This window comes from Dermacentor silvarum, chromosome 6 (assembly GCF_013339745.2).
Source record: "Dermacentor silvarum isolate Dsil-2018 chromosome 6, BIME_Dsil_1.4, whole genome shotgun sequence".
Taxonomy (NCBI): domain Eukaryota; kingdom Metazoa; phylum Arthropoda; class Arachnida; order Ixodida; family Ixodidae; genus Dermacentor; species Dermacentor silvarum.
Window position 1 is genome coordinate 43,231,599 of NC_051159.1, and position 11,884 is coordinate 43,243,482.

The following is an 11,884-nucleotide window of genomic DNA, read 5'->3' on the forward strand; positions in this document are numbered from 1 at the left end:
TCGAAACAAGACTGCGTAGGGTAGCGGTTGCTTTAAAACTCAGAGAGGCTGGAAGGAGTCGCTCACCAGGCCTGTGCAGTCGCGTTACAGGACTCAGAGAACAAAGTGATGGTGCTAAACATGATGGTGCTGTCAGAGTGCCTTGAAATGGAAGAACAACGGATTGATCGCAACGGAAGTTGTGCATTTGGTGTATGATACATGCGTGATTACTCTTGCAAAGTTTGCTTCTCCACACAACTAGGACATCTATAACTAAAACGGGAGCGCTCATGCACTGTGCCGTTAATGAGCTAACAGCATGAATATCGGCTCGATTTTACGATTTATATTTGAATCCCTGTTGTCGAGGCTTCGACGTAGTGAAGTGAGTGTTCCACAATGAGGGCTACTAAACATTTCCGGTCTGACATCGTGCGAGTAGCACTCACGGTGAAGTGCGCGCGCTCAAAGCGATACTAAATCTGCCCGTGTTGAAGGGGCATACCACAAAGTCTGCCCAGACTCGCACAATGTTTTTTAAAAGCTCCCTTCGCATTGACTTATCGCAGAAAAAGTTTGATTATTAGTGAAGAAGCGGTAGGCGCAACTTATTTTTTTTAGCTTCTACCCAAACTGCAGTGCGGACGCCCAAACCTTCACGAATTTCATACTTTCGCATGTTCTGGTCAATCTTCAGGTCCATAAAATTTGCAGTGTCGACTCATTGGTTGTTCTCATTATGATGTATTTTGCCCTTATGAACGAACAGTTAGCTAATTCCAAGCTGACGCAGTTAAAATCCATGATGTGACGGGCAGCCGATGCCGGAACTTCAATGTGGGATAGCCACATGTATTTTATTGTTGGGTCTTCTGTGGCTTGTCAAGCCATATAGTTAAGGCGAAGATTGATCATTCTGGCATTCCAGAAGCGTAATTTACCAGGGCAGCTTCAAATCACTTTATTTCTTTCCATAATTCAATTGTAAATGAATGCTTGAACAAAAAGCTGGTTTGAACAGCTTCACTAGGCCTAGTAACCGGGATGAGGCAGTAGTTTCAACATATCGTCATTAGATTAGGAAACCGCAGAAGTCTGCGAGACTTCAGTGACTCGGAACTGAGGGAATTGGCAAGTTGTTGCCGAAACAAGTCCGACACACAAAAACGCAATGCGCCTGCTGTTCACTTCCGAAAGAGAGCTAGAGGCCACTCACAGGTTAATGATTATGCTGTGCTAATGCGAATACTAGGCTAATCGGAAAATAAAAGCTAGTTGTTTCAAACAAATGTTTACTTTGGGCTGAGCAGCGATATCCCATAAAATTGACACTAGACGTTCAGGTTTCATACTGAAGCCAGTCACACAAAGACCAATCTGTACGGAAAAAAAAAAGTTCGTTGAAAGGCGCGATACCGCTTGACGTGAGGTAAATTAGCGAACCTAATAAACTGGCTCCTCTGAATTGTGTTTCAGTGGTACAGCTTATATATAAAATTCTAATTTTTAGCTTGTCGCTGACTATAGACAACGTGGACACTCTTCAAGTCGGTGAAGATTACTACAGCACGTGACACTAATTGGGAAATGCCACGAAATGTCACATGCGACTGAACTTGTGGCAGATTGGACACAGTATCGAAGAGAAACGGTGACAATTGTATAGTTAGCTACTGCAGAGCAAAAATTAGGTCGTTCTGGTCGCTTTGTAGTTTATCTGTCGGTTTACGCTAGGCAACTGCACATGGACTTGTAGGAATTCTTAGAAAGCAGCGGCGCTTTGAGGGCCTTCGCTTATCACCCAGGCCATCGGCAAAAGTCCTCGGGCATTTAACTTGGACTAATGTCATCAAATGTTTCATTGGCCCATCCGCCACTCCGCCGAAAAGGAAGAAATATTTTAACATATTGGTGTCTCAAGCATGCGCTAAAAGATGCAATTAGTACTTAGACGTCTTGTTCGGAGGGCTTAAACCTCCCCCGCCTTGATCTTAAACTGTCAACTGTACACACCAATATATTGCTTGAAAATCTGAAGCATGAGTGTGAACAATTCCGTTGAAAATGCGTCACATGTATCTAAAGCAGTTCTGATTCGAGCTTTTCAGACAAGACACAGGTTCACAGGAAGAAGGAGACAAAACGACCAATACCTGTTTAACAAGACATGTCTCCGGAACCAACGTTTGGTCAAATAAACCGGCCGTCCTGTCGAAGACAGATCCTTTGGCAAAACGTTAGCTCCAGCAATATCTAACCGTTTACGCCATCACATTGTGTGATCGGCCCTGGATGCATCAGAAGACGACAGGGCGGGAGTTGCACAAAAATTAAGATAAGAAAGGCGGCGACAGATTTTTCAAATTTTAGCGCTCTACTCCGATCCTGAGTCTTCATCAACTACTCCCGCAAAGAACGCTCAAAACGCAAAAAAAAGAAGCTACTGTCACTTATAAAGGACGCGTTTTTTGTGTATAGTGTGTACCGTGTTTGTGCAGTTTGTAATGCTTATGACCTGCACTTCAATATAATAATGTGCAACTCGGAATGTACCGATGGCTGGAGGTTTAAACAATAAGCAAGTACATCAATTAGGAAAACAGTAGTTTCAAACAATACAAATTAAACAAGACCTCAATTTCAGTCTTGTAGATGGTGAAAGAAGTGCTGTCGAAATGCCTTTGTAGCACGTTCTAGGCAAATAAAACGCTGCTACAATGGAGCCCGTCATGGAGGGTTCGAAATTTTTGTTTTAGTTTAACGATCGATATTACTTACCGCACGTGTCCCGAACGTTTACTAGAAATCACTTGGCGCTGCTCTGAGGTTCTTGTTGCCATATTGACTTACCGCAGCAAGCCACTCGCCTATGTCGGTCAGTGGGACCAGCCACACCCCCTGGTGCCGAGAAACACAAGTTCCACGCGCGCTTTCCACTTCAGCGGGGTGCCCGATTGATCAGCCAACGATCCTCATTAACGAATCTATTATTGCCGTCGAGCTGCGTCAGCCGGTGTTGGTGGGGATCCTTTGTTCCCTTGCCTTGTGTAAGCATTGCGACACGGTAATTACCCAACCAGTATCCACCGGTCTGGGTCGATAACCATTAGCACCTTTAAAACTGTTTGCGTGACAGTTGAGCAATCGCTCCCCCCATACTCCCCCCCTCCCCCTTAATTCCCCAGAAGAGAACTTCCATTATAGACTGATGTTCCTACGCCACATCGCGAGTGCACCTGACGCCTAATCCGTCTTTTCTGTCTCTTGTTTGCTTTTTTTTCCTTCGTAGCTAGGTCGCAAATATCAACGACACGGCCAACGGTCTCTATTGACGGGGAACGTAGGGATTACCTGAAAGGTCTCAGTGTGTTCGTAGCCAGTGACCTAGCACGAACATGTCAATAACAACCGCGGGAGTAACCGGGTTATTTGCTGGCAATACGTTGACAAACAAATGAGCCTCTGATATTGACAACCAACAGAAAATAAATCTGATTTAACCTGAGACGCAAGGTCGACTGTTGGTGGACGCCAAACTGATAAGGTGGTCATGGCTCAGAGTGTATTGTGTTACGTCAAGTAATTGTATGACGTTCTCTTTTTCACGCTTTTAAATAGGCTATGATGTTCATGTGGGAACCAAAGCGCAGATTGTAAAGTAAGTTGTAGGCTTTGAAGAGGCAGAATCTTTTGAAAACAGATTTGGTGTGACTGCAAGAATGATGGCCCCAAATAGAAAAAGAATCGAGAAACTATCGGACAGAACGAACACGTGTCGAGTCAAGTGACGACACTAGATTATGTTTCGAATGATTAGCGGATGGGATGGGAACACTCACGGTAATATTGTTATTGCATTGGTTGGATGACGATTAAATTACTTTTTTGAACATAAATGGGCAGCACTTGAGCGTGGATTGGGCATTGATGACATGCCTTTTATTTGCACATTGGCTCGCCAGTAATCCCGAAATCAGTGCGGGTCGTTGGAAAGCTAAATGAACTAGCTAAATCAGCTAAATCAGCTAAATCTGATTACTTACTACATTCTAGTGGCCAGTAATATAGCACCTATTCAATCCCAGGGCCTGATAGACTAAACATACCGTGTTATTTGTTAGCCAAAATTTTCATTTATTCACTCACTTCAATGTAAGACTGCGTGAAATAATGTGTGCGCGGTGCTGGCTGGATCCCAGATGGAGGCAGGGCGCTGCCAAAGAAACACACAGACTTAGACGCATTTGCCATCGTCGTAATTATACAGGGTGTTTTAGCGAACACTTTAAAAAGCAATACAATGGTAATTGGAGATCACAGGGAGAGGCCTTCGTCCTGCAGTGGAGATAAGTCTTGGCTGATGATGAATCAAGCCACGTAACTCATGGTTTATAAGGCATATAACTTACTAAGGCACATAACGTCCTTAGATGGATTCAGTGATCACCGCTTACTTCAAGTGACTATTAATATTCCGTCAGTGTCCTCTGGTTTCACAACTAAACAAATTAGAGACTACAATCAAGGCAATTATGTAATCATTAATTAGGAACTTCAAAGCTTTTTCTCAAGTCTGTTGCTACCATCCTTTTACAGCAGGTCTGTCAACGAGAACTGGGTATTAATTAAACAAAAACTGTCCGTTTTAATTGAAAAAATACATTCTATTGGTTACTATAACTAATGATAATTCCAATCCATGGTTTACCAAAAGTCTTCAGCCAATGAGAAACACGAAAAAACGCTCTTATGGGATCGCAAAGCGCGTGGAAACACCATTGGCTTGGGATAAATACAAAAACCTATCTAAAAGAGTTCTGTTTTATCAATAGCCAAAGATAAACATTTCTCTCGTGATATACCTGAAGTCCTGAAAAGTAATCAAAGGGAATTCTGGGAAATAGTTAACCCCAGTAATAAGTGCAGTAATATTTCGTTACTAGACAAAAACAACATGCCTATTCCTGACAATCAGTGTCCGACAGCATTCAGTTCATTTTTTGCATCTGTTTTTACAAGAGAAGATAGTTCGAACGTACCCTTTGTACCTGATTTCGATTTCCAGTACATGGCCCCCATCACTATCACTTTACAAGGCATAGTCAATCTTATAGAAAACCTTAAGGTGTCTTCGTCTTCTGGCATAGATGGTATCAATTCTAAAATACTAAAAAACACCGTTTCAGTGTCGAGCAATATTCTATTTCATATATTCAAGCAATCCCTAACTACTGCTATGCTTCCTAGAGACTGGAATATAGCAAAGGTGGTACCTGTATATAATAAAAGCGAAAGCTTGCACTAGGCCGCACAAAGCTCAAGACACAGCGAAGCTGGCCGATTGATTGCGTCCCGTGGTTGTAGCTAGGTTGCACTTGGCTATGTCCACGTTTAAACTTGGTAGTAGCTAGATTCGGCTTTTGCTGCGCCTGAGTTCCAATGCCGTCACTGCGTTCCACCGCGTTGCAATGCCGACAACGCGTTCCAGCAGACCCGCTCCGTGAATGCGTCTCGCTCTCTCTCTCGGACTTACGGCCGTCACGCAACACAGTTTGCAACACCGTCAGCGTGTTCCAATGCCGACACCGCGTTGCACCGCGCGGCAATGCCGACAACGCGTTCCAGCAGACCCGCTCCGTGAATGCGTGTCTCTCGCTCTCATTTTCTATCTCTCTCCCGAGCATAGTGCGCACAACCTCTTTTTCACCTCGCAGAGCATTGGCACGAGCGCGTGCGAACGCGCCAGCTGAGGACGAAGACGACGACGTTCGAACGCAATCATATGGTTCGCATAAATGCATCTTCTGCAAGCATGACTGTATAGCCTATTTGAATTTATTTTTCATGTGTGTATATATGTAACGCAACTAATTTTTGCAGATAACTACTAATATTTCCTTGCAATAAAGAAAAAAAGTGGCTGTATAGCCTAGTGGATACGACGCTCGCCGTGGGACCGTGGGTACGCGGGTTCGAATCCCGCTTCGACAAGAAAGTTTATTTTCTTGTAGTTCTTCATTGCTTATGATGATAGTTTCTTGATACGAACCACAAATTACGGCTGGCTTAAACAGCTTCGCTGTTAAAAGGTAACACGAGTTCCAGCGAAAACTACCATCCGATATCACTAACATGGATTTGTTGCAAAATGCTCGAGCATATTTTCGCGTCTAACTTCTACTCTCTTCTTGAACGTAATAACTTCTTTTACCGCAAACAGCATGGTTGCCGAAAGGGTTTTTCATGCGAAACCCAGTTGCTAGAATTCACATCAGACTTGCACTTGGACATGAACTGCAACAAACAGATTGACTCCATCTTTCTAGACTTTTACAAAGTGTTCGATCGTGTAGCTCATAGTCGTCTCATATCTAAGCTGTCTGCTATTAACTCGCTAACCTTATCATGGGTTAGCAATTTCCTTTATAATCGCGAGCAGTTCACGGTTGTTGGCAACTTCTCCTCTCCCCTTTCTATCGTCACCTCTGGAGTACCTCAAGGCAGTGTTCTAGGACCTCTACTATTTTTAGTTTTCATCAACGACTTGCCGAATAACCTATCTGCTTGTGGGCGATAATTTGCCAACGATTGCGTTTTATACCATGCGATTAACTGCGCCGCTGACCACTTGGCACTGCAAAATTATCTTGAACGTATCAGTGATTGGTGTGGTAAGTGGCTCATGGCCCTGAACATTTCAAAATGCAAGGTAATGCCCTTCATCCGAAAAACTGTTAACTCTCTTTTCTTATCATTTTGATACTAAAATAGTTGACTACACCAAAGAATACAAGTACTTACAGAGAATACAAGTACGCACAATCTCTCGTGGACTAGTCACATCACTTCGATATCAGCTAACGCTTCCAGTTCATTAGGATTTCTACGTCGAAACATAAGAGCTGCGCCTTCCCCACTACGAAAACTAGCTTATTTATCCCCCAGCGTGGTTAGGAGCCACATGCGTGATAGGCTACAACAACAACAACAACAACTCTAGTCCGACCGCAAATTGAGTACGCCTCTTGCATATGGAATCCGCACCAAAAATATCTCGTCGACCTCCTGGGAGGCATCCAGAATAGAGCGAGCCGTTTTATTACAAGCAACTACAGCAATCTGTCAAGTGTAACCAAAATAAAACTCGACCTATCTTTGCAACCACTGTCTACTCGCCGTGACATTGCTCTGCTATTATTGTTTCATAGATTCATTCACGCGGCTGGTCTGTCATTACCAAACCTGAAAAAAGCATTCTCAACGTGAAAACGGCTGCATATTACCTTTAGTTACACCCGAATTTATGGCAATACATACGCATTCAATTTTTCAGCTTTGCCTCGTACGATACGTTTATGGAACGCTTTCCCAGACAACATTACCTCCCACTGACAACACAGTGCATTTCGTGATCTTCTACTCGAACATTTTATTGTCGCTTCAGCCGTATAGCGCACTTTTGCTTTCTTGTTTGGCCTGAATTCTTCTGCGTGCTTATTAAACATTTCATTTAATTGGTCATTTGGATTATGTAGACGTGCACTTAGTGGCGTTAATGCCATGTGATGTGATCACCGTAATATGACATTTTCCTTCCTGTGTTCTTTCTGCTATTTCTGTTTATTTTTGCTGCCTGTACTTGTTCGGCTATTTCTGTTTATTTTACAGCTTAAGCTGTTATGGGCTCATTCGAATGGCCGTTTTGGGTCGCGATGATGCCGCCGCCGCCGCCCCGTAGCCGCTATCGCCGGAAATGCGAAAAAAAAGTACCCGCTCTCCGCCTGGATCAAACCCAGGCCCGCTGCGTGGGAGGCGGATATTCTACCACTGAGCCACGCAAGCGATTGCTATCCGTGAGCGGGAAAATGTACTATAAACGTGCCCTATGCAGGCGCGCAGGCGCAGACCACGAGATGCGATTCAGACGCGGAACGCAAACAACGCGGTCCCAAGCCTCCGCCGGTATGGTGGCTCCATCTAGTTAAGGCGCCGGCAAACGCAACCTTTCAGACACTGTAAATTTTGCTGCCCCTTTAACTAGATGGCATTAACATACCGACGGACATAGGGAGCCTACATGCAACGCCTTGAATGTAGGCTCCCTACATGGACGCTCCGGATCACGTTGATTGCGCTAGATTGGGCGCGTTGCAATGGGAGCGAATGTGACAGCCGTAGTTGCACTGTCGACTGCTTGGCTGGGCCGAACTACAGTGTATATATTAATTATATTCCAGGCACTGTAGCCGAACGGCGCTAGCCATCGGCGTTGGAACGCGTCGGCTTGCACGCGCGACGGCGTCCCAAGCAGGCCGCGTCGGGCGCGTTGCAATGTGAGCGAATGTGACAGCCGTAGTTGCATTGTAGGCCGCTTGGCTGGGCCGAACGGTGCTAGTCATTAGGGAGCCTACATGCAAGCGCTGCGTTTGCATGTAGGATCCCTACTATACTCGCGGACAACTTTCTATGGCAATGAAGGGAAAGCTGCGGGTGCCTGGGTGCTGCACATGTGTTACTGCGCCAAGTAGTCCGGCAGCGTTTGACAGTGCTTTTGGTTGCTCGGAACAGACGCTGAATCGACGCAGCTTCCACGTGCGACGGTTTCGCGTTTTTCCAGACGCGGAAGGGAAACGCCGCAACATAAGTAACCTTTAGCACTCAGTGGTGTGTTCTGTCTTATTTAACTGTTGCTAATAAGCTGTTTATGTTTTCTCTTTCCCAGCCTAACCCAACGTGGATTAAAACGCGGGACTCTTTTCAGAAGCGCTCTTACTTGTGCGCGCTTTGCCTCCGTAGCTTTCCCTTCATTGTCACAGAAAGTTGTCCGCGAGTATAGACATCGGCGATGGAACGTGTCGGCTTGCATGCGCGACGGCGTCCCAAGTGCGTTCCTGACGCATTCACTCAAATTACTAGGTAGTACTGTCGAAACGCTCGTCTAGCTCACGCTGTGACTGTGTTGCTTGTGTCGCGCATGTCTGGCATTTTTTGTGTTATAATATTTCTGATATATTTACGCTGTTTGGATATTTCTCTTGTTTTACGGATGCTTTCTAATGCTTATATGACTATGTACATCCCCCCTTACCCAATGCTTCCTTGAAGGCCTGTAAGGTACTGTAAATAAATAAATAAATAAATAAATAAAAATAAATTACAGTACATAACTCATATTTATACGAATATAAAAAATTCAAACGATGCTCATGAACACATGAAAAAGACATAAAAACACTCAAAGTAAAATGTCACCGTAAAGTTTCTTTAAATCAGTTATTTTCACCTATTGTGTGGTTGCAAGTTGACTTTATTTTTTCCCATACAACAAAATTGGCGAAGTGACCACTAACTAACATGTACGAAAGTGTAGCTGGTGTGGGGCTCAGGTCTAATATAAGTAAATGCATGTGTTATGATTTGATTCTGGGAGCAGGCTTAATCGTGGGAGTCAGAGAGGCAGCAGTAAAGAAGCATTGACAAGCATGGCACACAAACATACATCGAAACACCAAAAAAGAGACAAATGGAATGGATACGAAGCATTCGGCATTGTAGGACTATGCGAAGCGTTCCTACAAAGATTTCGTGCTAGCACAGCGAGCTCTTCGTTCGGCGCTCCACCTAGCTGACGTGGTGCGTCGCTCGAAGAAGTTTTCGAAAAACTACAGGTGGGCTCTGGTGCGTCCGCTGACCGACAGGAGCAGAAGTGTCGTTTCGAAGTCCCCTCGTGCATTGGCGCTCGACCGGGTCCCTACGACAGCAGTTGGCCTCCCAAGCGTTGAGGTCCGACCAAAGCAACGCGTCTTCCTTGCTCCGGTTCTCAGCTGCGTCTTAACTTTCTGCAGGCTCCTTCAGCCAAGTGTTATTTGTGAATTTGCTGTGTACCCTAGTATCGCTGTGTACCTTAGTGCAGCATTCATTGATGCGTTATTACCTTCTTAATTTATTCTTTTCCCAAACCCCGAGAATACGTGCGATGAGGCATCGTCCTTGTTGTGGACAGTGCACGCGCCTCGGTGCACGTGTTTGTATGTTTGCGCCATTTCATCGCCGCCTTTCAAGCCTCGCTCACGACTTCACCACATCAGCCTCCATTTCAAGAAGTGTTTAGGGCATCAAAAAACTTCCCTTGGAGACTACAAATAAGTTTTGTTTGCGAGCACACAAAGAACAATAAAGCAGTCTTATAAATTAGGGATTTTACAGCCCGTAAGCTGCTATGGTTTCATTCCAATAGCCGTTTCGGTTCGCGATAGTGTCCGCCCCCGCCACCACCCCTGGTGACCGTAACCGCTATCGCCGGAAGTGCGAAAAAAAGTACCCGGTCCCCGCCGGTATCGAACCTAGGCCCGCAGTGTGGGAGTGGGACACTTTACCACTGAGCCACGCAAGCGCTTGCTGTAAGGGAACGGGAGAATGCCCTATAAACGTGCCTAGGCAGGCGCGCAGGCGCAGACGACGAGATGCGATTCAGACGAGGCGTCAAATCAACGTGACTCTGAGCCTCCGCCAGTGTGATGGCGCCATCTAGTTAATGTGCCTGCAAACGCAGCGTTCCCGACATGTAAGTTGCATATAGCAGTTGCATGCTGCATGGAACGGGACCTGGTTACCTCAAGCAGGCTAGGTGACTATTTGTCACCCGCCCGTTTAGAAGTTGTCCAATAAACAATCATGATCATCACCATGACCAACAACAACGTACCGTGCCACGGGTCAAGGGATGTGAGGTGTGCGCCACGTATTCTGGATACCTCTTCGGTGCACTTTATGGCGTCTCCTCGCAAGGTACGAACCACTGCTGAAGAAGCGAATCGTAGAGCTACGTACGCAGCTACAACCAGGCATCATCGGGCTCAGCAGACTGCTGTGCAGAGAGCATTACAAGCCGCAGCTCGCCGTCGACGCCGGGTGGACAGTCCAGATCGTTCTCGTCAAAACGAGGCGAAGAGTTTTTGCTGCGAAGACCCTGTTGTGCGTGGTGCCGAATTGGGAGCTACTCTTGAGCCGCTCCACCAGCTTACGCTGTGACTGTGCTGCGTGTGCCGCGCAGGTCTGTGACATTTTTACATAATGATTAATGAATAAGTTTAGGTACAGATTTTACTCCAGAACAATGCACCTTTCGAATTTTTTACCCTGAAATACGCATTCTGTTTCCCTTAACGATTTTATTTCTGTAGTTGATTCCACCATGCCATGTTCTCTTACCTAGCGTTTTTGTAACATTCATGTTCATGTTCGTTCATTGTGAATTATCCATTGTACCCACTGCTGCTGTATCCTCTACTAAATCAGAACTCCAGGTATTTAGGAAGCGTGGCAACCAAATTCCATTGAATATCCAACTCCATCAATCCCCGGTCAAGGAAGCGGACACTATCCGCGTCCTGGGAGCATACATTAATCATCAGGGCAACAACAACCAGCAATTAAAAAGCTCCGCACAACCTGCACGAATATCTCCCGATTGATATCCAGAATTGCCAATCGACACCGTGGAATTAAAGAAGCGGACATACTGCGTCTCGTACAGGCCTTTGTGATCAGTCGTGTCACAGCTTCCCGTACCTGCGCATTCTCAAAAGGGACGAACTCAAGCTGGACCGTCTACTCCGCCTTACATATCGGAAAGCCCTCACTCTACCACCATGGGCCATGAATGACAGGCTCCTTGAAATGGCCATCTATAATACCGTGTCAGAGCTCTTCCAAGCTTATTACATGAACCAAGTCATTCGGCTCGCACGCACGAAAGCAAGTCGCACCACGCTAGAAGCACTGGGCATCAATCCACCCACTCAGGTCACCAGCAAGCGATCACTACCACCAGAATGGCAGCAGGATATCATCACTCGCCCGTTGCCACGTAATATGCACCCCGTCCACCACGAAAACAGGA